Source organism: Pavona decussata, unplaced genomic scaffold, assembly GCF_977016875.1.
Source record: "Pavona decussata unplaced genomic scaffold, jaPavDecu1.1 SCAFFOLD_214, whole genome shotgun sequence".
Lineage (NCBI taxonomy): Eukaryota > Metazoa > Cnidaria > Anthozoa > Scleractinia > Agariciidae > Pavona > Pavona decussata.
This window is the reverse complement of record NW_028145619.1, coordinates 333,302-355,710: the sequence shown is the minus strand read 5'-3', so window position 1 is coordinate 355,710 and position 22,409 is coordinate 333,302. Positions and strand designations below refer to the sequence as shown.

At 37.7% G+C, this 22,409-nt stretch overlaps 3 protein-coding genes and 1 pseudogene across 4 annotated transcripts in view; all 4 read left to right on the top strand.

Moving 5' to 3' along the window:
• LOC146460089 (uncharacterized) overlaps nt 1-9,904 on the top strand; it is a 104,082-nt gene extending 94,178 nt beyond the window's left edge. Inside the window, exon 6 of the mRNA XM_085088382.1 lies at nt 9,026-9,904. The gene's annotated coding sequence lies outside the window, so the exon portion shown is untranslated. The remainder of the gene's footprint in view (nt 1-9,025) is intronic.
• LOC146460090 (uncharacterized) overlaps nt 1-9,904 on the top strand; it is a 59,375-nt gene extending 49,471 nt beyond the window's left edge. Inside the window, exon 3 of the mRNA XM_085088398.1 lies at nt 8,887-9,904. The gene's annotated coding sequence lies outside the window, so the exon portion shown is untranslated. The remainder of the gene's footprint in view (nt 1-8,886) is intronic.
• Nucleotides 1-22,160, top strand: part of LOC146460087 (uncharacterized) — a 103,487-nt gene extending 81,327 nt beyond the window's left edge. The window contains exon 3 of the transcript XR_014857681.1: nt 21,302-22,160. The gene's annotated coding sequence lies outside the window, so the exon portion shown is untranslated. The remainder of the gene's footprint in view (nt 1-21,301) is intronic.
• LOC146460088 (uncharacterized) lies at nt 64-22,160 on the top strand (annotated as a pseudogene). Its single transcript, XR_014857696.1, has 5 exons — nt 64-167; nt 7,641-8,723; nt 10,038-10,041; nt 18,375-18,968; nt 20,425-22,160. The product of XR_014857696.1 is annotated as an uncharacterized LOC146460088 (transcript).
• Nucleotides 22,161-22,409: the final 249 nt, after the last annotated feature.

The following is a 22,409-nucleotide window of genomic DNA, read 5'->3' as shown; positions in this document are numbered from 1 at the left end:
CTTAGCATCGTCAAAAGGACTTGGAGCGGTTACTCGGTTTCCTTGGTGCTGACCAAAAGGAACGCAGCCTCTTGGAACGAGTCGCTCCCTTCGAAGAATCCTTCGAAGATTGTTGGAGATTGTTGTGGTTTGCGATGGAGTAAGCGGCAAGATTCCTTTTATTGAAGGTAAGATAAACTTTTCAGTGTATTTTAACACTAATTAGAGGTCGTTGGGTGATACCATTACTCAACAGAGACGAACATAACGTGATTTTATCATGCAAATGAAGGTTTTGAGGTTGTTTGTGTCACTGACTCCCGACGTAACTAATCGAACCAAATCGAACGTTCGATTAATCGAACTTAATCGAACCCAATCGAACCTAATCACGCGATTTGGTTCGATTGAGTTCGATAATCGAACACAATCGAACCCTCCAAAAAAATGGGCTAATCGAACCAAATCGAGCGTTCGAATGGGTTCGATTAGTTCGATTAGGTTCGATTGAGTTCGATGGGTTCCATTGAGTTCGCGGATTAGGTTTGATCGATTTTGCATCAGTGAATACAGTCGACTCCCGATAACTCGAACCTTCAAGGGAAATTGAAAAAGGTTCGAGTTATCGGGGGTTCGAGTTATCGGGAGTCGACTGTGTATATTTTTCTGGTTGGATTCCCCGGTTCCGATTGTTAGTTGAAAATGGTGTCCGGAGTATGAAAAACACACACTGTTTTCGAGATGACTCCAGGAACAAAAATTGATTTATTTTCCGTTTTGACGAATCCATGCGACCGTACACGGTTAACAACTTTATTGTTGCTTTTAATTGCTTTACTTGCAAATATGGCTGTTTCATTTATTGCGTTCGACAATCAGGAGAACGCATATAGTTCCAGTCGTTTCAAATTCCCCGCGGGTATCGATCGTGATGCCATTTCAGGCTTGTTCTGGCTGGCACGTTTGGCCTCGATCTCACACGACAAGCCTCGACGTTGTGCAGCCGTCAATGTTGGCATGGTAATGAGGGCACGGAATTCCCACATCTCACTCCATGTGCTTTTTGCTGTTCGCAGTACCTCATCGCTGTTCAGGGTCTTTTCCGCGCAGTTCCTCTTGTCAATACAAAACCATCGACAAAAAAAAAAACAAAAACAAAAACGATCGAACGCACCTACCTAATCTTTGATTATTACTAATCTCACGTTATCTTGTGAATGTGTTGAAGACTGCGTTCTTCGCAACTTATTTGCATTATCGTACAGTCCGTTGAACTTAAATCATTTTCGATTTTACAGTAAACTCACTGTATTTTTTATTCCTAAAGGTTATTTCAATAAAGTGATTATTAGTTGTTGTTATTAATTATTTTTACTTACATAGATATGCTGAGACAGTCCCGCCGCTGAACTGGCATATTATAAGTGATTTTTTATATCGTTCGATTAGGTTCGATTGGGTTCGATTAGGTTCGGAAATCGAACTCAATCGAACTCTCACACAAATTTTTTGGTTCGATTGTGTTCGATTTCCGAACTAATCGAACCCAATCGTTCAATTAAGTTCGATTGGGTTCGATTAAGTTCGATTACCGAACTGTTCGATTAGTTACGTCGCGCTGACTTGACCGCCATGTTTTATACAGTCGAACCTCCACTAACGGCCACCTCTCTATAACGGCCACTTTTTTTTGTCTCGGCGGACAGTCCATACATTAGCACTTGTTTAAACCTCTCTATAATGGCCACCTCTCTTCGACGGCAGCGGCCACTAAAGTGCATCCCCAACTGCCAAAATAACCTCTCGACAACGGCCAGTACAGTACTTTTTTGTAAAAACCTTTTATAAACTGATGCAGTAATCGACGTTTGTCTTTGGAACATTACGTTTCTGTATCCATTTTAATGGTATATACGTATTTTGATTGTGTTCCATTTATATGCTGCAGTAATGCGCCGATCAAATCGAAACTTTAACATCCCCCCCCCCCCCCTTCCTGGGCAGACCCCGGGCATTTGACCATTTTCTGTGCCCAGGAGTGGGGAATTTGACCGGGTAAGGCCTTCCCAGGGGTGGGGAATTTGACCTTGCCGGGGTGGGGTGGGGAAAATTGAACCGGAAGTGTCAGGTTTCAAATCATTTTTTTTGGGGGGGGGGGGCGGGGCAAGTTGCTCACAGCTATAAACACGTGTTTGGACGAGATGGAGCATTACAAGGAAAGCTTACAAGGAAAGGTCTTCAAAAGTGAGAGTGCTTAAAAATTAATTATTTTTATAGATTGTATATAAACGATGTAGATTTTTTATACAATGAGTCAAGCTGCGGCTTTGTTCCGCAGTGAATAGTGACAGAAATAAACACTGTCGAATGAAAAACCGCTTTGGCTTAAATTGCAAAATATCCTGCTACTCGAAGAACATTCTACGTAGCTGGCTAACTAATTAACATGTATTTCTAGTTCTTTAAACGATGTAGTTTTTTATGCAATGAGTCAAGCTGCGCCTTTCTCCTGCATTTGTGTCTGCAGAGGTTTTTAGAATAGCCTTAAAACAGCAGTGAACAGTTAAAGAAAAAAAAAAACATTGTCGAATGAAAAACCGCCGCTTTGGCTTAAACTGCAGAATACCCTGCCACTCGAACAGCTACGTAGGCGGCTAACTCATTTTAAATATGTTATTATGTATTTCTCGTTAAACAACCTTTGCCGTGTTTCGGAGTTAGAACAGCTTACACTTGCTGACTGACATTGTCCGACTCGTAAACGTTGTGGTTTTTGTAGTAACTCATGACAGGAGCCGACAACGATTGTTCTTTAGGAGGGGCATTTGACAGACAAATCCGACGATAAGGTGGGGCATTTGAACACCATTTTGGCCCGAGGGGGCTGGAATTTGAATGATCCAATCTTCAAAAGTTCAAATGCCCAGGGTTTGCGGGGGGGGGGGGGGGGGGGGGATGTTGAAGTTTCGAGTTGATCAGCGCATAAGCATAAATTGTCTACAATAATATAGCGAATGTTGCGAACCTTGCTCGTTTCGTCTTGTTAACGTTTTGATTCAAAACATTATTTACCTTTTATTGTGTATTTTATCTATATATATTATTTAAGATTGGATTTGCCATTATAGGCTACAGTAAGCATGAACTTGGCACAATAAACATGTTGTACTTCCCGAAAAAAAAGGTGTCATATTACACCCCTACCTCCCCATAACGGCCACCTCTCTACAACGGCCACTTTCTTCTGTCCCCAAGGTGGCCGTTGTGGAGAGGTTCAACTGTAATTTGCCAGTCATCTTGAACATTCTGCGAAAATACAGTGTTTATGTTGGACAGTTGCATCCAATATTGTTTTGATAAATTTAATTTTGAACTATTCGCAGCCTTCAAGCCTCAAATACCAGGCGGCTAAACTGCACTTTAACAGTAAATGTCAGTAAAAATCGAAGAAAATTAAAACAATGTGGCCATGGTCAAAAAATCGATTTCGCTCATACCTTGTCAGTATGAAGGCCTAGGTAAGTAGGTAAAGGATATGAGGTTAGTTTGTTGAAATATTCCATAAAACGGCAGAAAACCATGAAAAATGGTCACCCTACCCGAAGCTCGGATTTCACCACGAGAGAACTCGAAATTTTACACTTTTCAGCTTCTTCCGAAACAGACATTGACATAGCTTCAAAACTTTCTTCACTATAATTTAACACAATGATTCTTCCTTAGTCAAAATATAGTAATGATTTTCATCTCTGCTCGCTTGTGAGCAAACTGAAAATGGATAAAGTAGGCACACTTTTCTCTATCACACAAAAGTCTAAAATAATCCAAAGTCAGCAAGAAAAAAAGGTGACCAGTAGTGTCTCAAATACTCTGATACTTTTACAAAGGATAGTTTAGTCATTGATTTTTAGGTGAATGGTTTTATATCTTTAGGGTCTAGCAGAACCTTTGCACGAGTGTGGATCAAACTTTGACAAAATTACCAATTCAGTGCCATTGAAATCTACAACACTAGATATCAAGGCATAATCAATCAAAAAATCCAATCATCCATCAGTGCGCACTGAACAGGGTTCCTTTGTAATCTGTATCTCACCATCAGTACTTGGGAGTCAAATTGTCTTCCAATTTGAATTGGAGTTTTCGTATAGAGAATATTATAGGGAAGGCTAACCGGTCCCTTGGTTTCGTCAGACATAATCTTTATTCCCGTCCAGAAAGTGTGAAAAGTCAGGCCTATCTCACCCTCGTTCATCCTTGTCTGGAATACGCCTGTAGTGTGTGGGACCCACATACTCAAAAACACTGCCAAGACATCGAAGGAGTTCAGCGGCAAGCCGCCCGATTTGTGAAAAACTGCTATATGCTGGAACCTCGGTACCGTCACAAACGTTCAGAACGATCTGAACTGGCACTCATTAGAACTGAGACAACTTACTACCATGTACAAAATAGTGAACTATAAAATTTTGGTCAATATCCCGGAGTACATTGCGCACCCCATGCGTGTTACACGCTCCTATCATAGCAGTAAATTCATTAACATTGGCAGTAACAGTAACACCTACAAGTACAACTTCATTACCAGACCTTTAAAAGAATGGAACATTCTACCTTCTCTTTTATTCGATCAGCCATCTGTGGATGATTTCAAATCTGCTATGACGAATTATTTACTTATTTCTTTTTCTAACATAATAGCACCGTTTTTTTTTCCTTGTATTTTTAATCGTTCACATGCACATTCACAGTGATGGGAAACCTTTGTGAATTATAATATATAAAAAAAAAATAATAGGTCCAAGTTTTTAAAAAAAAGGCTTAAAAACTATTTTCAATGTTAAAAGCATTTTAAAAAAGTGTATTGATGTTAAATATTGTCTGCACGGGTACAACAAACCAACAAACACCAAAATTACCACAAGATAAAATTAAATCTCACTCGCTCTCTGATCTGTAGTGTCACGCACGAGCGACTTGGCCACAATAACAAACAGATATTTACATCCCTTGATGTGCCAGATTTCCTGGTTAACCTGCTGAAGAAATAGAAAATAACATGATAGCAATACAACCTGGAACAATTTAAATTAATTTTATTAAGGAAGAGAAACTTTATCATCCTTTGATAGCCAATCGTAAGTAACAATCAACTCTGTTTTTAATGTTTCAGAGACATGAATAAGTAGATTTGTTTATTAAGAGAATGATGCAATATTTGCTTTTTCGTGGAAAAAGTTACTTCCAATTGGCTATCGAAGGATGATAAAGCTTGTCATTCTTAATAGAATTAATTTTAATAAATTATTGTTTCAGGTTTTATTGCTATCAAGTTATTTTTTATTTCTTCATTAAGTTAACCGGGAAATCTGGCACATTGGTAAGTAAGATATTTTAATATATGACTTACATGTATTTTTAAATGAAGGGATGCCACGGCAAATATCTATTTGTTATCGTTGCCAAGTTGCTTGTGCATGACACAGATTAGTAAACGTGTGAGATTTAATTTTATATGGTTGTAATTTTGGTGTTTGCAGGGCTCAAAGTTAGTGACTGGCTGGTCGCGTATGTGACTAGATTTTGGATTTTGCAGCTGTAAAATCATTATGTGATCACACTGACACACCTAAAAACGCTCTGAATTTTGGCCACTTTGATTCCTCACCTGACTATTCTTCTGTACTCTGCCTGATTAAGCATGGAACAGAAGCTTGAAATAATAAATTCAAATGTGGATGCAACAAAATTAGGTTCCACATAATAAAGTTATATCGTTTTTCTTGCATCAGTGTGTGTTTTATTTGATGTTTCCCCAAGTCCATTTCTTGTGCATGTTTCATCCAACCCCAGACTTTCTCGGTTTTCTGACCGTTCCGCTGACACATACGAGTAAAGGCAACCTTCTGAAACACGTGTTTCTCACGCAATTTAGTTTGCTTTTGCCAATATCAAAGGTCAAGCCAAAGAGTCAAGAATGTCTAAACAATCTGGGTTAGGAGACTTTTTTTCTTCATAGACAAGTGTTACGTTTTTCCTGTGAAACATTGAATGTTATCTCAGTTAAGTCAATGCGCAGTCAACAATGTAATTATTTTATTCTCTTTTTCGAAACACTCATTTACATAAAGAAAATTTATTCTCAAGCAGCTGGCCGCTGCCCTCCAACACATTTGACCCAACTCCAGCAGTTGTGAAGGCAGAGATCAAGGCGACCTAACCTTGCCTACAGAAAGTAGCCAAATGAATTAATTTCAGTTGGTGATCTGTGGGACTTGAAGGATTTCATCTGATCAAAAGGATTCAATGACGTTATTCCTTACCTTTGTTTTGTCTTATTATCTTGTTTTACATACATGTACCATAACGTAATATTTTAAAAAATGTAACAGTATTATTGCTATCTCAAACGTACGGTAAGAGACTGAAAGAAACAAACACATTATTGAAATATAAGTCTGCCGTGCTGATTAACCATCGGCAAACGAAAATAAGCAAAAGAAATGAACAACGTTTCAGTGTCGTCATGACACCATTATCAACGATCACTGATAAAATGTCTGAAGCTTCTGATTTTTCTTTTTGGTGCAACCAGTATTTTAAGTTGTGCTCCTAAAATTTTTAGCTATGTGCCCAGAAATTTACACCTGGTAGTACAAGACAAGTGCTTCCAAGGCCAAAGATAAATTTTGAGCCCTGTTATAATAAACAAGCTTACTGCAGCAAAGTGATTTGTGATCCAAAGGGGGGGGGGGGTACTCCAGATTAAAAGCGATGGGGAGGGGAGAATGGGGTCATAAACTAATATCCCAAAAAACCCTTGGACTTGAAACGAAAGCCAAAATTCCCCCCTCCCCCCCCCCCCCCGCCACCCCCAAAAATATATAAGTATATATCAGGCTGAATTTTCAAACTGTAAAAACCCTCAGAAAAGATTAATTTCTGCTTAAGGATCCAGGGACAACAAGTCCGTTTTCCAGTCTCCTTGATCCAGTCACTTTGACCTCTACTTTTGTTTCTCAAAAAATTAAATAAGCGCTCTGTCCCGAATAAGCGCCCTGTCTCGAGTAAGCCCCCTCCCTTGAGGTGCCAAAAGTAAAAGAGCGCCCCGGGCGCTAAATCAAATCATTACGATAGTTAAAACCTCTTGTAAAAAACCACCTCTCTTAAGCAACCGCGACCACTTTTTGAGGTGACGGCCTTACAATTTTCATTGCTTTCTAACTTCTTGTAAGCGACTATGTGACTCCTGATTTGATCTCCATGTTGACTGTAAATACTTTGCTAATCAGAATTTATTATGAACTTTTAGTGACAACATAGCACTTCTTGTATAAAAACTAGGAAAATGTATGCAGTAAATAATTTTGAAATAAGTAGATGTGTCACACCTGTTCCCAGAAGAGACCCCTTTTGGTAATAATAATAATAATAATAGAATGCAAACTAAATTGTTTTGTATTACTTTAAAAATATTAATGACTAAATTAATATACTGGTACAATTTTTTTGCAGTAGAAACAAGATTTGTTTTGTTTGTTTGGGGGTTTTCTTGGCAAAAATGTTGAAGATGTTGAGATAATTTTTTCAATAATACTTCTCAACAATCTTCTGAAAGTTGATTTTAATAATATTATTATTATGTTTCTCTCATTAAACAGGAAAACATGCCAAGATTTTTGAGACGCAAAAGTGGCCATAAGCATTCTGACAGTACAGGGAGTCAGAGAAATCATGTTAGGGATCCCACAGAGGAGAAGAGTTATGAATGCAAACAGTGTGGCAAGTGTTTCAGTGCAGCTGCAATTCTGAGAAGACATGAAAGAGTCCATACTGGAGAGAAGCCTTATGAATGCAAACAGTGTGACAAGTGTTTTAGTGGATCAGGGGGCCTAAGAATGCACGAAAGAGTCCATACTGGAGAGAAGCCTTATGAATGCAAACAGTGTGGCAAGCGTTTTAGGCAAGCAGGGAACCGAAGAATGCATGAAAGAGTCCATACTGGAGAGAAACCTTATGAATGCAAACAGTGTGGCAAGAGTTTTAGTGTAGCAGGGAGCCTAAGAATGCATGAAAGAGTCCATACTGGAGAGAAACCTTATGAATGCAAACAGTGTGGGAAGTGTTTTAGTGTAGCAGGGAGCCTAAAAATGCATGGAAGAGTCCATACTGGAGAGAAGCCTTATGAATGCAAACAGTGTGGCAAGTGTTTTAGCATAGCAGGAAGTCTGAGGAATCATGAAAGAGTCCATACTGGAGAGAAGCCTTATGAATGCACACAGTGTGGCAAGTGTTTTAGCGTAGCAGGGAACCTAAGAATACATGAAAGAATCCATACTGGAGAGAAGCCTTATGAATGCCAACAATGTGGTAAGCATTTTAGTGTAGCAGAAAGGCTAAGGATTCATGAAAGAGTCCATACTGGAGAGAAGCCTTATGAATGCAAACAGTGTGGCAAGTGTTTTAGTGTAGCAGCAAATCTGAGGAGTCATGAAAGAGTCCACACTGGAGAGAAGCCTTATGAATGCATACAGTGTGGCAAGTGTTTTAGTCGCTTGGAAAGTTTAAAAAAACATGGAAGGTCCCACAAGGGGGCAATTGTTTTAGTGAAGCAGGAAACTTAAGGACACATGAAAGAATCCATACTGGAGAGAAGCCTTATGAATGCAAACAGTGTGGCAACTGTTTTGTCCACTTGGGAAGTTTACGAAATCATGGTAGGTCCCACAAGGGCACTTCTGATTGTATTAAAAGCAATCTAACAGCACAAACCTGTTCACTGCAGGACTTCCAGACAGGGCATGTTGAAAAACACATTTGCTGGATTTGTCAAAAGAAGCTTTGTAGTGAGGCTTTACGTATTGAACATTTTGAAAATCATTATGATCAGTGAATAACTTTGAACTTGATTTGTTATGTCATCATTTATGACAGTGAGTTCAGTGAAATATTACCATAAATCAAAATAGCTGGTGGAATGTTTACATCTTTGATAAGTCATAATAATTATTAGAAGTTACATGTAGGGAAATTAAGAAATTTCCAGCTTTTGATGTAAAGCAATTCCTAGTTTTACTGAAAGCAGGGCAAAAGAAAAAAGTAAATATCCTTTAAAATTGTCTGCCAAATGACTATTAAACAATATCTGTATTTTTTTTGTAATGAAAAAGAGGTAAGGCTTGTAATTTACATAGATATTTGTAATGTGGATGCTGTGCCACTCATAGCATATTATGTTCCAGGGCCCAGTTGTTCAAAGCCCGATTAAGCTAATCCTGGGTTAACGTGAAGATTGATCCGAGTTTAATTACTGATCAATAAGCATTTTTCCAAAAGATGTTTGCCCTTCAGTTTTGACTTAGACCTTTGTTTACCTTTAGCTAACAATCAGGTTTTAAAAACATTTTTAATGAGCAAGATACAAACCCTGGTTAACTTTCAATCGGGAATTAGCGTTAATCGCCTTACGAACAACTGGGCCCAGGGGATTAAGGATTTATTGGCAAATAATGAAATGTTGTTGTTGTTGTTGTTGTTGTTTTTCCAGTTTTGTTTACAGTCTCTATTCAAAAGACTGTACAATGTATGAAATGCAGTCAGTTTTTGTTGGCATTGCTTCAGTTGTCCATTTTGTTTACATTGTTAGACTTGTTGATTAACCTTATTCTGGAATAAGAATAAGCGGAATAGATGTTACCTAGATTTCTCTTTTTAAGTAATTTGGGAAGACATTTCTGCAAACTTTTTGCTGATACATACTCCAGTAACTTCTGAAACCTCTTATGAGGGATTCTTTTCATAATGGTATGTATTCCTATTCCGGAATGGGTCAATCAAATGCACCCTTATTATTAACTGAGAATTTATAAGTGAAGGTTCTCAAGTGAGGTTGAAAGTTAACATAAAACGAGTCTGTTTTCGGGATATGATCAGCTGTTGTTTTGTCTATTGTGTGATTCTAAACGTTGCTGCCTGTTACTCTTGATGGGTAACAAAAGCGCGTGAATGCATGGCTTGCATCACTCCAAGCAAAAACCACTTTTTATGGTAGATCAAAGATGAGTTCTACACTTACAGATTTGTAACCTTGTTCCTAGGCCCTGGGAATGAGGTTGACAGATTTGTACAAGCCACATGCTACGTGTACCGTTAGCTTTTGGCAAGTTAGTTTTTGCAGAACTGTTTTGACGAATTTGTTTGATGCTTTTTGAATGTTTTTCTTTTCAACTGACCAATCAGCTCCAAGAACTGACAATTCCTGTTTTCCCAGTTTTTGCAGTTTGATTGGACAGTTGAAGGGGAAGCTGTCAGAAAGCTGTCAAAGACTGCTTCTAAAACGCACTGCTTTGTATCCACGTTCCCAAGTTTTTGCATGTTCAAACAACGAAAAAACAACAAAACTCCACTTGCTGCGCAGGCTACTCTTGTGTACCATCGTAGTTTAAACTTTTCTGGCTGACAAAGGCACACTTTAATACACTTAGTTCTCAAATAAAAAATAGTAATATTACTAAGTTGCTCACAAAGAGGCTTTTCACCTTCTTAAGTCGAATATAAAAAAAATTGCTTCTCCGCCGATTCCTGGAAAAAGATCCAATGCATATAATTCTCAAGTCCTGTCGACGATTTTATTCTGATTCTGTGTAACCGCCCGTAGTCCAGAAATCCAGTCCAGACAGTCCAGACAGTCCAGGCCTTTTGACGATGCTAAGTAACCGCCCCGTTCCTCCAGTGCGTCTGATCCTTTGGAGTGAGCTTGTTGTGAATTGTGTTGGAGTAAGCGGCAAGATTTCTTTTATTTGAGGTAAGATAAGCTTTTCAGTGTCTATTTAACCAAATAAGAGGTGTTCTGGTGATACCGTTACTCAGTAGAGGAGAGCATAGATGATTTTGGCGTACAAATGAAGGTTTAGAGGTTGTGACGCACGTGGCCGCCATGTTTTAACCAAACTGACTATTCACCAAAGTGGAGGTGAATAGTAAATATCCATTACTTTCACTGACACTGAGGTGAATAATTGTTTTAGTATATTCCACACAAGCTGAATAACTAGCGGATCAAAAGATTATTTTATTTCTGACAATATACCGACAAATGACATGAAATTTTAAAATCTCACGCGACACGCGGTAAGCGATCTCTTATTGTAGAAAGTTCCGTCTCGCTTTCTTGTAGACAAATAAAACTTTTGAAGACACTTGTTTAGTTCCTACAGTGTCATTTCTTCAATTTTCCTGTAAAACTTGTCTGGTTGTTGAAACCATGCTGAAGGACTAGGCTTAACAATGTTTCATTGTTTTCATTGTTATAACATAGAGGACAAAATTACTGAATGCTTATTGGTCGAGACAGAGGGCATTTTTTGTTAATTTTTGCTTGAAGGAGGGCAAAATTACTTTGAAATGATTGGCCTGCAAGTTACCTACACTGTAGCAATGTCTTGCAAGCGAAATTGTCGCAAAAATGGCATCTCGTTTTGAGAAAGTTGACGATGAATTTATTGAAGAACTAAAAGAAATGAGCGAAAACGAAAACACAAATAAGAGCACAGCGTATTGGAAAAACGTTTACAAAAAGTGGGCGACTGAAAGAAATGTGAATGCAAATTTAGAAGAGTATGAGTGCGATGCCCTAGACCAAACGCTTTCACAGTTTTATGCTGAGTTGCAAAAAGAAAACGGGGATGACTACGAACCGGATTCCCTCAAAGTGATGCAGGCGGCGATGGAAAGATATATTAAAGTCAAAGTCGTACCCAAAATTCATTATTCGAGATAGAGAGTTCATTAACTCCAGAAAAGTACTCGAAGGGAAGGCCAGAAAACTAAGAGAGCAAGGAAAAGGAAAGCGACCGAATAGATCGAAAAGTTTGACCAAAGAAGAGGAAGAGGTCCTATGGCAGAACGGCCAGCTTGGTAGTGGGACTCCTCATGCACTAATTAACACGTTGTGGTGGTTGATGTCCCAGCACTTTGGCCTACGAGGAAGACAAGAGCATCACCAGATGAAAGAGGAAGATTTTAACCTGCAACACGACGACGAGGGAACTGAATTTTAACTTTTGAAGAAGGTCTCACAAAGGCCATGAGGAAAGATGCCCAGTCATGCTCTTTAAGCTATATCTGGAGAAGCGTCCAAAAAAAAAAAAAAGAAAACGAGCGATCCGTTCTACTTTCCAGTAATCAACAAACCCGTTTCAAACATCTGGTTCAAGAAAACACCAGTGGGCAAAAATACTATAAACACTATCATGAAAAAAATGAAAGAAAACTCACCTCTGAAGGAACTTTGTCCACAAAAGAAGATCACTAATCACAAAGCCAGGAAAACCGTTTTCAAGAAGCTGAAAAGTTCCAGCGTCCGGAAGTGTGAAATAAAGAATATTTATTTACAGGCTACGCTTCGGCTCATGGACTCGACGATTACGACTCTGGAGACGAGCAAGAACAGCAAATGATTTCAAGAATCATTGACAACAATGGTGCAGGTCCTTCAAGAGGAATTTAATTGGGTCAGCTGTACCCTGCAAATTCCTCCACATCCACACTTGCATGTGCTCCGGGCCACGTTTACAATTTCAGCAACTGTAGCGTCACTTTGAATATTGCCAGGAATGATGCGGTCCAAAAACGTTCAAGGGATATAAGTCGTCGACACAAGCGTATCTTTATTGAAGAATCAGATTCTGAGTGACTTTTCAACGCTTTGAACTGAAATATTTTCAAAGGGGTAACGTTGCTTGAAAAAGCATTGACTTGATATTTTTAATGACGAAATTTTGACAGCAGGCCTGGCTGTTAATGTTCCAGATGGCATCGTTGTGAAAAAATAAAATTTCATAAATTTCAGCTCATTCGTGCGTTTATGGTTGACTGATCCAAAATGAACACAAATGGTTTTCTAAGAAATTACATAAGAACGCGCGCTTTAAAAAAATAAAAGAAATTTTGCCCTCTATGTTATAAACAAGTAATCACATGATTCCTCGTAAAAATATCACTTGTGTTTTCAGAAGTTGCAGGAATTGCCCTTGTCGCTGCGCGACTCGGGCAATTTCTGCAAATTCTGAAAACATGTGTGATATTAATCCTTAATTTTACTCGGCCTCATGCAATTACCTATACTAATTTTAGTGCTTGGAAGTTTTGTAAACAAGGGATTGTATTTTCATTTTTTGCCATAGAATATGAGGTTGAAAAGATTAAAAAACTTACCATTTAATCCCGTCAAACCAAACTTTGTTGCCACTTACGTATTTTTTTAACAGCCGCCTCGTTTATCCAAATAATTTCCTCTTAAAGGAGCACTGTCACCGTGATTTTGTGTGTTTTGATGAAAACTGCCCAAAAATAAAAAAAAAACCTTTCGTAGCATGGAATTGCTGTTAGAGCACAACTAAAAAAATATTAAGGGATTTTTCCGAGAAAGAAGGAACTATAATCAGTTTTTAGTGACTTCTCTACAATACACAAGAAGAACTTGAAAAAAATGGCCAATTTTTTCAAGTTGTAATCCACTTCCATCCTAACCATCCACAGCCAAACATAATGAATACTAGTTTCTGTGCACTAGTAGGGCTACTGTTAACAAAACTCAACCATTATTTTAACGTTTCCATCAATTCAACTATGTTTTTTGGTTATTCAAAATGACACACAAAAATGGTGACACTGCCCGTGGTGAAACGGGAGGCCATCTTGTTTCTCTTCGGCTGCTTGGAGGTGAATAATACTTGGCTAATCACCCCCGAGTAAGCCAATCAGCGCGTGCGAAAAGTACTATTCACTTGTGTGGAAAATACTAATAATCTGTATTCCCCCTAAGATAAAAAGACATATCTTTAATCTCATTTACAATCGCTAATAAGGAGGTGAATAATACTTGGTTAATCACCTCCGAGTAAGCCAATCAGCATGCGCGAAAAGTACTATTTGCTTGTGAGGAAAATACTAATAATCTTTATTCCCTTTAAGATAAAAAGACATATCTTTAATTTCATTTACAATCGTAAAAAATGGTAAAAGACATTCAAACACATTCGTTAATCTATCAATTAATTTCCGGTAGGCAGTTCTGTTTCTAAGATGATGCTTTGTTTCCGTTCTTTTTTGGAATAATTTTACTAAGCGAGCAATCGGGGTCAGCTGAGCATACTTTGAAAAGATTCCTATCTGTTTTGATACCCGACGAAACTACTTGAACTAAATCAAATCTTTTATTAATCAAACATAATTGAACGATTTGGATCAATAGAGTTCAACAGTCGAACACAATTGAACTTTCACAGAAAATTAGAGCAATCGAACCTAATTGAACTTTGATTAGGTTTGAAAGTTGAACTTGGCATACGTTCAATTAAAAATCATTAAAAGTAATATCATTAGTGGATCATAAAAGGATGTTTCAATAAGGCAACATTAATCTATTGTTTGTTTCACCTAATTCTTTGCTGTTCTTGCATGCTAAAAAAGACTTCAAAAATTTCCATTTCAAGTGATGGTTTAGAATGTTTGATTAGGTTTGGTTGGGTTTGGAAATCAAACCCAATCAACTTGACTTGACTTATTCCCTGCTACTACCAGTGGAACATAGGCTCGTGGAAACTGCAGCCCACCATCTCAATCTGTTTTGGGCTAGCATTTCAAGCTCCCTCCAGGTATAGCCTGCAATCAAACTCACACAATTTTCGATTTGATTGCTGAACTCAATCAAATCCAATAATTATTGTTTGATCAAATTTGATTGATTTGGATTAAGTTCAATTATGTGTCATGTTAATTACTGAGCAGTCCAAATAGTTTCGTCGGGTATTATAGTACATCTCAAATATTCCGCAAAATACAGTGTTTGTGTGGGACGGTGACATCTTATTTGTTAAAAGTTAAGTTTTGTCCTATTTTAATGTGCCAAGCCTTAAATACCTAGGGGCGAAGCCACAGAATAGAGGGCCACTTTTAACTGCTTCAAGTTAGTGTTATTTTGTGCATGACAGACAAGCAAAGTTTATTACTTGCTTGCCATTTATTTTCGTGTGCATGTAATTTAATATTTTCTTGCTTGAATATTGACCCTACAAAAGTTGTTGTTGGAAAATCAAGCTTTTCTGACAAATTATTTTTAGACTGTGTTCAATTAAATCCCAACAAATTCTTTTGAGACTGTGTTCAATTAAATTCCAAACCCAATTAAACCATTATTATTCAAAGTTTTGGTTTTGATTGCATTCTGTTGTGTTTGTCTAACTGACCATTTGATTCAGTTCAATTAGTTACTCCTGGCTCTATTAGCTACATTCCTTTATTACTAGCTAGATTTTGACCAATATAACATTTTGTCAGGAAGGAAGCAAAATGCAAAATGGAGGTGTCTTTAAATGCCATGGGCATCAATTGGCCTGTTTAGCTTTGAACTGGAAGGAAAGACATCGAATTAAGTTTCGCTTTGACATGATTACAAATTTTCTAGTCTTGTGACCACAAGTGGTTAAACATGGCATGAAGATCATAGTTCCCATCTCTGTTTAACATGTGAAGTTGGCGTTTAATATGGATGGCTTCCTTGATTTTCCTTTTGAATTCCACGGACTCTTTATCAAGGTCTTTGACTTCTTTCCAGTCAATCTCATGATTGGTTTTTCACTAGTTTTCCCAGATTGCACATGTTGTCTGTTTCTGATGTTCACGCAGTCTCCTCTTTACATTGTGAGAGTTGGAGGTCTGATATAATTTAATATTTTCTTGCGTGAATATTATATTATATTCAATTGCCTATGTAGTTCTCCTTGCAACTGAAACAGAGATGGGGCTATGATCTTCTTGCTATTTTTAACCACTTTTTGTCACTTGACTAGTCAACATGTAATGACTGTATACAATATGCGAGGTAGACCTCTGATGCATGAACAAAACATACCAGGCATGCAAGGCATGAACAACCCCCAACATTAATGCTGACCGTTCAGCTAACAAGGGAGCTATTTAAGCTAACCTGAGTGCTTTTTAGGCTAACCTGAGTGCCTAGCACATTTGCCTCGCATGCCTCGCTGGCTCTCAGATTGTGCATCCCCACGTGTAATCACATGACAACATGGAGCTCCCTTTGTTGATGAATACTTTGAGATATGGTCAAAAGCTATAATTTCCCAGGCCTTGTGACAACAATTAATTCTTATTTAACGTTTTCTGAGGTCAGGAATGAATGTACATAGTCAGTACTGCTTGTGTTTCCCTGCCAAGAAACTTATTGTGGCTTATTTTTTGTCAGGGTGCTAATCTGCAATCTGATTGGTTACAGCAACAGCCAGAACTTTCTGTCTTACCAGCAAACCCAGGCAGATTAGTTAAGTGTTTTTTTCGCAAAACCTGAGCCTTGTTTTCTTGTGGACAAAAGAAGGTCGTTTTCACTGACCTAACTTGGATTGTATAGTTAGGAAAAGCTTTGCCCTAGGTCTTAAGAGCACAATTTTTTGCCAAATATAATATGGCTCCCGGCCAGTGAACAACTTATATTAATTTTATACTTCCTACATTCTATTATAATGTTTTTCTAAGTTCTCCTAAATAAATGTAATTTCTGTCATCACGAGACATGGCAGAAAATGATGAAATAGACTCAAATTTAAAAAAGAACATGCATGCAATTGTGTAGTAATTTGAGTAGATCGTAGCCCTTTCATAGTCATTGCTAGATTGATTGAGTAGATTGTGTAGATTGTTAGTTGTGTCCCAGTTTTTAGCTGTATTTTAGTGTTACTTTAATGTATTTTTAACCTTTATTTTAGAGGACCCTCCTGAAAACCACCATCAGGTGATTGGAGTCCTCCTCTTAAAATATTATTATTATTATTATTATTATTATTATTATTATTATTATTATTGCAGCCCTTTCATAGTCGTGGTGACCTATCTTCATGTTATTTTCATTTTTTTAAATTCTTAGTGGTCAACAATGACACAAATTTGGAGAGCATTTGTACCACAACTTTTATTTTGAGGAAAGAATACCTTAAATTTTGTCTGCACTACACAACAAATAACACTGTAGTGTAAACCAATAAGTTTATTTTGGGATGCCTACCGAGAACTAACCCGAGGCATACCTACATTTGTATATGGTATACTATATACAATCCTGATATACAATCAATACCTTGCACATTAAATAAAAGGTTTTACAACACCGACATCTAAACTTTAACAAGCCGGGATTAACAGAGCTGAACAACAACTCACAGAGATACTACTACGGTAGACGTAGGCCAGAAAAAACCAGCTGGCAAAATACCGTTTCAGAGAAAAATATGACACTGAGTAAATCTGGGTAGGAACCATGGCCTAAACTCTACATCCTACAAGGCTTGGCAGTTCAAACTAAATAAATTTCAAACTAAAAATAAATGTGCTATACTCCCTCTTATATACCACTGCATCATTCCCCATGATGCCCCAGGCATTGTCATATCTCGTGCCAACAAAATATTTATTTCTGCCTAATTTGCAGACTCAGTCGTCAGAAATACTATTTTTTTCTTACTTTCGACCTTCAGAAGAATCACTAGTCTTACAAACTCAGTCTTATTTTATTGAATTCAGGACCTCAGGAGCACTTACGTTTTATCCTATTAATCTTCATTATTCATTGAGTATGGTACTACAGACTGTTAGAGAGCTATTTTAGTTAACTCGCTAAAGTTTGATGGCTGCAGGAGCTGTTGATTCATACTGTGGCAAGTGGGATGGGTATTCTAAAATTGATCTGTTTGGTCCCTTCTGACAAAATATTATAATGCTTATAATATAGATTATTGAAGTCAGATTTTGAACTTGTAATCAAGGTATGCAGTGATGTAGTGCTTTTCAAGCTATGAGAAGTAAGTAACAATTAACAAAAATTAATAGTAAGTAATAATGCCAGTTAGTCAAACTTAAAAGTACCCAATCAACCCAAATTTTCATAATTTGTCTTAATAGTTAGTAAATAAATTAGTCTCCAAACGCCTGTCACAAAGCTGAAGATTTAGTCATTTCCAGGATCTCACTGTTTTCCTTGTGCAATCATATTGGGGACCCCAGTCCTTTACAATCATTTCCCTTGAGTTTCCTGTGTGCTCTTTCCTTAAAATTTGTACATACATGTATATGGATAAATGCATTAATAATACAATATAAAAAATGTACGAGGCATCTATATGATGTGAAACATTTGACAATGACCAATTAATTGATTGCACCAACTGCTTCAAAGCAAGGAAGGAGTTCATTTTTTGACATAAATGCTGATGAGATGTCACAATAGTTAAATTTTTCTGAAAGTTTATTTTATTATTTTACATAGATTAAACAGGAAAGAACATGATGTCAAGATCAACAAAGTACAAAAGGGAACAGCTTAACAGATGTAAAGGGAAACTGTCTGGCAAATGTTCTGACTGTGTGGAAGGTCTTAGGAATGATGAAAGCGCTCACATAGAGAAGAAGAGTTATGAATGCACACATTGTGGCAAGTGTTTTTGTGATACAGGAAATTTAAGGAGGCACGAAAGAGTCCATACTGGAGAAAAGCCGTATGAATGCAAACAGTGTGGCAAGTGTTTTAGTGAAGTAGGAACTCTAAAGAAACATGAAAGAGTCCATACTGGAGAGAAGCCTTATGAATGCAAACAGTGTGGCAAGTGTTTTAGTGAAGCAGGAACTCTAAAGCAACATAAAAGAGTACATACTGGAGAGAAGCTTTATGAATGCAAACAGTGTGGCAAGTGTTTTAGTCAAGGAGGAACTCTAAAGATACATGAAAGAGTCCATACTGGAGAGAAGCCTTATGAATGCAAACGGTGTGGCAAGTGTTTTAGTCGAGCAGAAATTCTAAAGAAACATGAAAGAGTTCATACTGGAGAGAAGCCTTATGAATGCAAACAGTGTGGCAAGTGTTTTAGTGAAGCAGGAACTCTAAAGAACCATGAAAGAGTCCATACTGGAGAGAAACCTTCAGGGTTGTCGCTAAGCGCCGGCTGCCGGCGAAATTCGCCGGCTGGGAAAGAGGTCATCGCCGGCTGAATTTTGGGTGGCAAGCACTCGGTTAAAAGGGCAATGAACAGTTCTTTAGTTACCCACAAGCAATTGTTCGATTTAGAATAATATATTTCAAGAGAAAACGTTGAATAAACTCCTGACTACCTTGAGTATCGATGCCATAAAGTAATTAAAATAAAGTCTTGTTTTGAGAACTTGTTTACCGTGTCCTCTTTCCGTTTTCTGCGTCCGGCATCTTGTCAACACGAAGCTTGGTAGCCCCCGCATTCAAGGCATTGCGAAAGATTGGGAACGAGTTTGTTACCAGGTATTTGTGTCAGATAGGAGAAAGAAGAAGTCTTTCTCTGTAGCATGACAGAGAAAAAAAACATGAAGGAACTTCTTCGTAATGTTTTAATACAGCTTTTAATTGGTTAAATTTTATTGCTTATAACATATTTATGCTCATGAATAGCAAGAAGGACTGGGCAAACGGAGGAACAACTGAACAAACCAGAAACGTAAACGGTCCGCCGAGTGCTCGCCGGCGAAAACGAACGAACGAGAAACCGAGTGAACGAACCCGCGAAACTGGATGAACAGCTGAACGACCGAGTGGACAGCTCTTTTGTTTGCAGTTCTAAGCGTTTATAAGAATCGATTTTCTGATATTCTAGTGCAAACTTAAATTAAAAAGCACTTATCTTTTCGGAACGAATGGAAAGCGATGTAGCTTTCGTTCTCATTACTTTAATGTTAAGTAAATGTTGAAAATCTTACACACGTATTTTCATTTTTAATGTTAGAGTATACACGGCATTCATGAAAAACGGGTTTTAGTTAGATTAGATTAGTTGTAGTTAGGTTTTGAATTTTGTTTAGGAGAGTTAGGTTATTTCTAATTTTTATACTAACTCCTGATGGATTTTACCGTGTTTAAATAAAGAACTGTTCTTCTAGAGAGCTCACCAAAAAGAGAATTAAGAAAACAGCATAGATTGACGAACTGAAGTAAAACAAAGCACTGTCTGCTCATAAGGTTTGTCATTCTCCTTAGGGGCACAGTGAACAGACCTGGTAGAGAGTTCAAGGAACGCCAAACAACGAAAACCACATGAAGGAAATATGGAAACGTCAAAGCGAGGGAGAAAATTTTGAATCTCGGTACCACGCGTTTCAAATTGCGGCACCACAGCTGACCTTCTCTTTAATGGTTGTTTCTTTTTGCATAAAAGAGCCCCTAGATTTCACCAGAGTGCACCAAATTAAATTAAAATTTTCAAATTTCCTGGGGAGGCCCCCAAGACCCCCCTAATGGGAGGGGGCGACCCCCTCCCATAACTACCCCTCCCCGTCGGCTACGCCAACGGCAGAAGGCACTTCGCGCGTTCTTTAGCCGGCTCAATTTCTCTGCTAACCGGCAGACAAATTTCTTAGCTACAACCCTGAACCTTATGAATGCAAACAGTGTGGCGAGTGTTTTAGTCAAGCAGGAAACTTAAGGGCACATTATAGAGTCCATTCTGGTGAGAAGCCTTATGAATGCAAACAGTGTGGCAAGTGTTTTAGTCAAGGAGGAACTCTAAGGGCACATGAAAGATTCCATACTTTAGAGAAGCCTTATGAATCCAAACAGTATGGCAAGTGTTCTAGCCATTTGGAAAGTTTAAGAAATCATGGCAGGTCCCACTAGGGCGCTTCTGATTGTTTTAAAGGTAACATAGCAACACAAACCTGCTCTTTGCAGGACCCCCAGACAGGGGATGTTGAAAAACACATTTGTTGGATTTGTCAAGAGGAGCTTTGTAGTGAGCATTTACTTATTGAACATTATGAAAATCATATGATCAGCGACAAGTTTGAACTTGATTTGTTATGTCATCATTTATGGCTGTGAGTTCAGTGAAACATTTCCATAAATCAAAATAGTTGGTCAAATATTTACATCTTTGATAAGTCATGATTAAAAGTTAAGGAAATTAAGAAATATCCAGCTGCAGAAATGCAGTTGCACCCAGCTATATGGGCATTCACTCCAATATGGTCACTTAATTACTATGAACAGTCTTTTGTTCCAAATTCGTACATTTCCCTGAAAAAAATCGCTTAATACAAAATAAATCACAATGATGTTTTATTTTCTTGTCATTCACTCGCGCATTCACATTATCTAAAAATATAAATTTTATTTTATCAACGCATTGTTTTCTTTGTACGTTTGACAATCGACTGCAAGCAGTCGGATTCACTTTGTGTTGTGCGACAAGTGATTGTCATAACAGGGTTTGACTGTAACGTTTAATATTGTTAACAGCATCTACAATAACAGTGACTGCAATATACAATACAGTGACTAAAAACTATCTGTGATGGCATGGTGCCCCTTTCAAGTTGGTCCGTCTGGGTTGATAGCTTAGTTACTGATCAAACTGGCATTGCGGCTGAAAATATGGTTTCCCTCCAAATAGTTTTGACAATGAGCAAATCCTACTTTTAAGGAAAGCAGGTCAAAGGAAAAAAAATTAAATATCCTTTAAAATTGTCTGCTAAATGACTAGAACATTATTTGTATTTTTTAACTAAAAAGAGGCAATGCTTGTAATTTATGTAGATATTTGTAATATTATATACCGGTATTATGTGAATGATGTGTCAATTTTATCAGAGCGTATTACGTTCCAGTTTTGTTTACAGTCTCTATTCAAAAGACTGTACAATGTCTGAAATGCATTCAGTTTTTGTTGGCATTGCTTCAGTTCATTCTCTTTACAATGTTAGACTTGTTCGATTAACCTTATTCCGGAATAAGAATAAGCAGAATAGCTGTTAGATTTCTCTTTTTTAGTAATTTGGGAAGACATTTCTGCAAACTTTTACTGACACACACTCTAGTAACTCTTGAAACCTCTTATGAAGGATTTCTTGTCATCGTCGTATGTATTTCTATTCTGGAATAGGGTCAATTGAACGCACCCTTGATATTAACTTGGGTTCTTCACATATTTAATGGTGCTCAGGTTGTAAGAATTTATTTCCTCGTGATGAAGTTGTTACTTTTACTGACGAAGAAATTAATATAAGTGAAGGTTCTCATGTAAGGTTGAATGTTAAGATTAAACAAGTCTGCTGTTGGAGTTGTTTGAATGTTTAAATAAAGTCTTGTTTTATCAAGATCAGCTGTTGTTCCATTTTATTGTGTGGATCTGAACGTTAATTCCTGTCACTCCTGAAGGGTAACAAATGTGCATGAATGCATGGCTTCAATCATTCCAAGCAAATACCACCTAATCTTGCAGATCCAAGGGGAGTTCTCAACTCACAGATCCTAAGCCCTGTGAATGAGGTTGACAGATTTGTGCCAGCCACATGCTATGTGTACCCTTAGCTTTTGGCAAGTTAGTTTCTGCAGAACTGTTTTGACG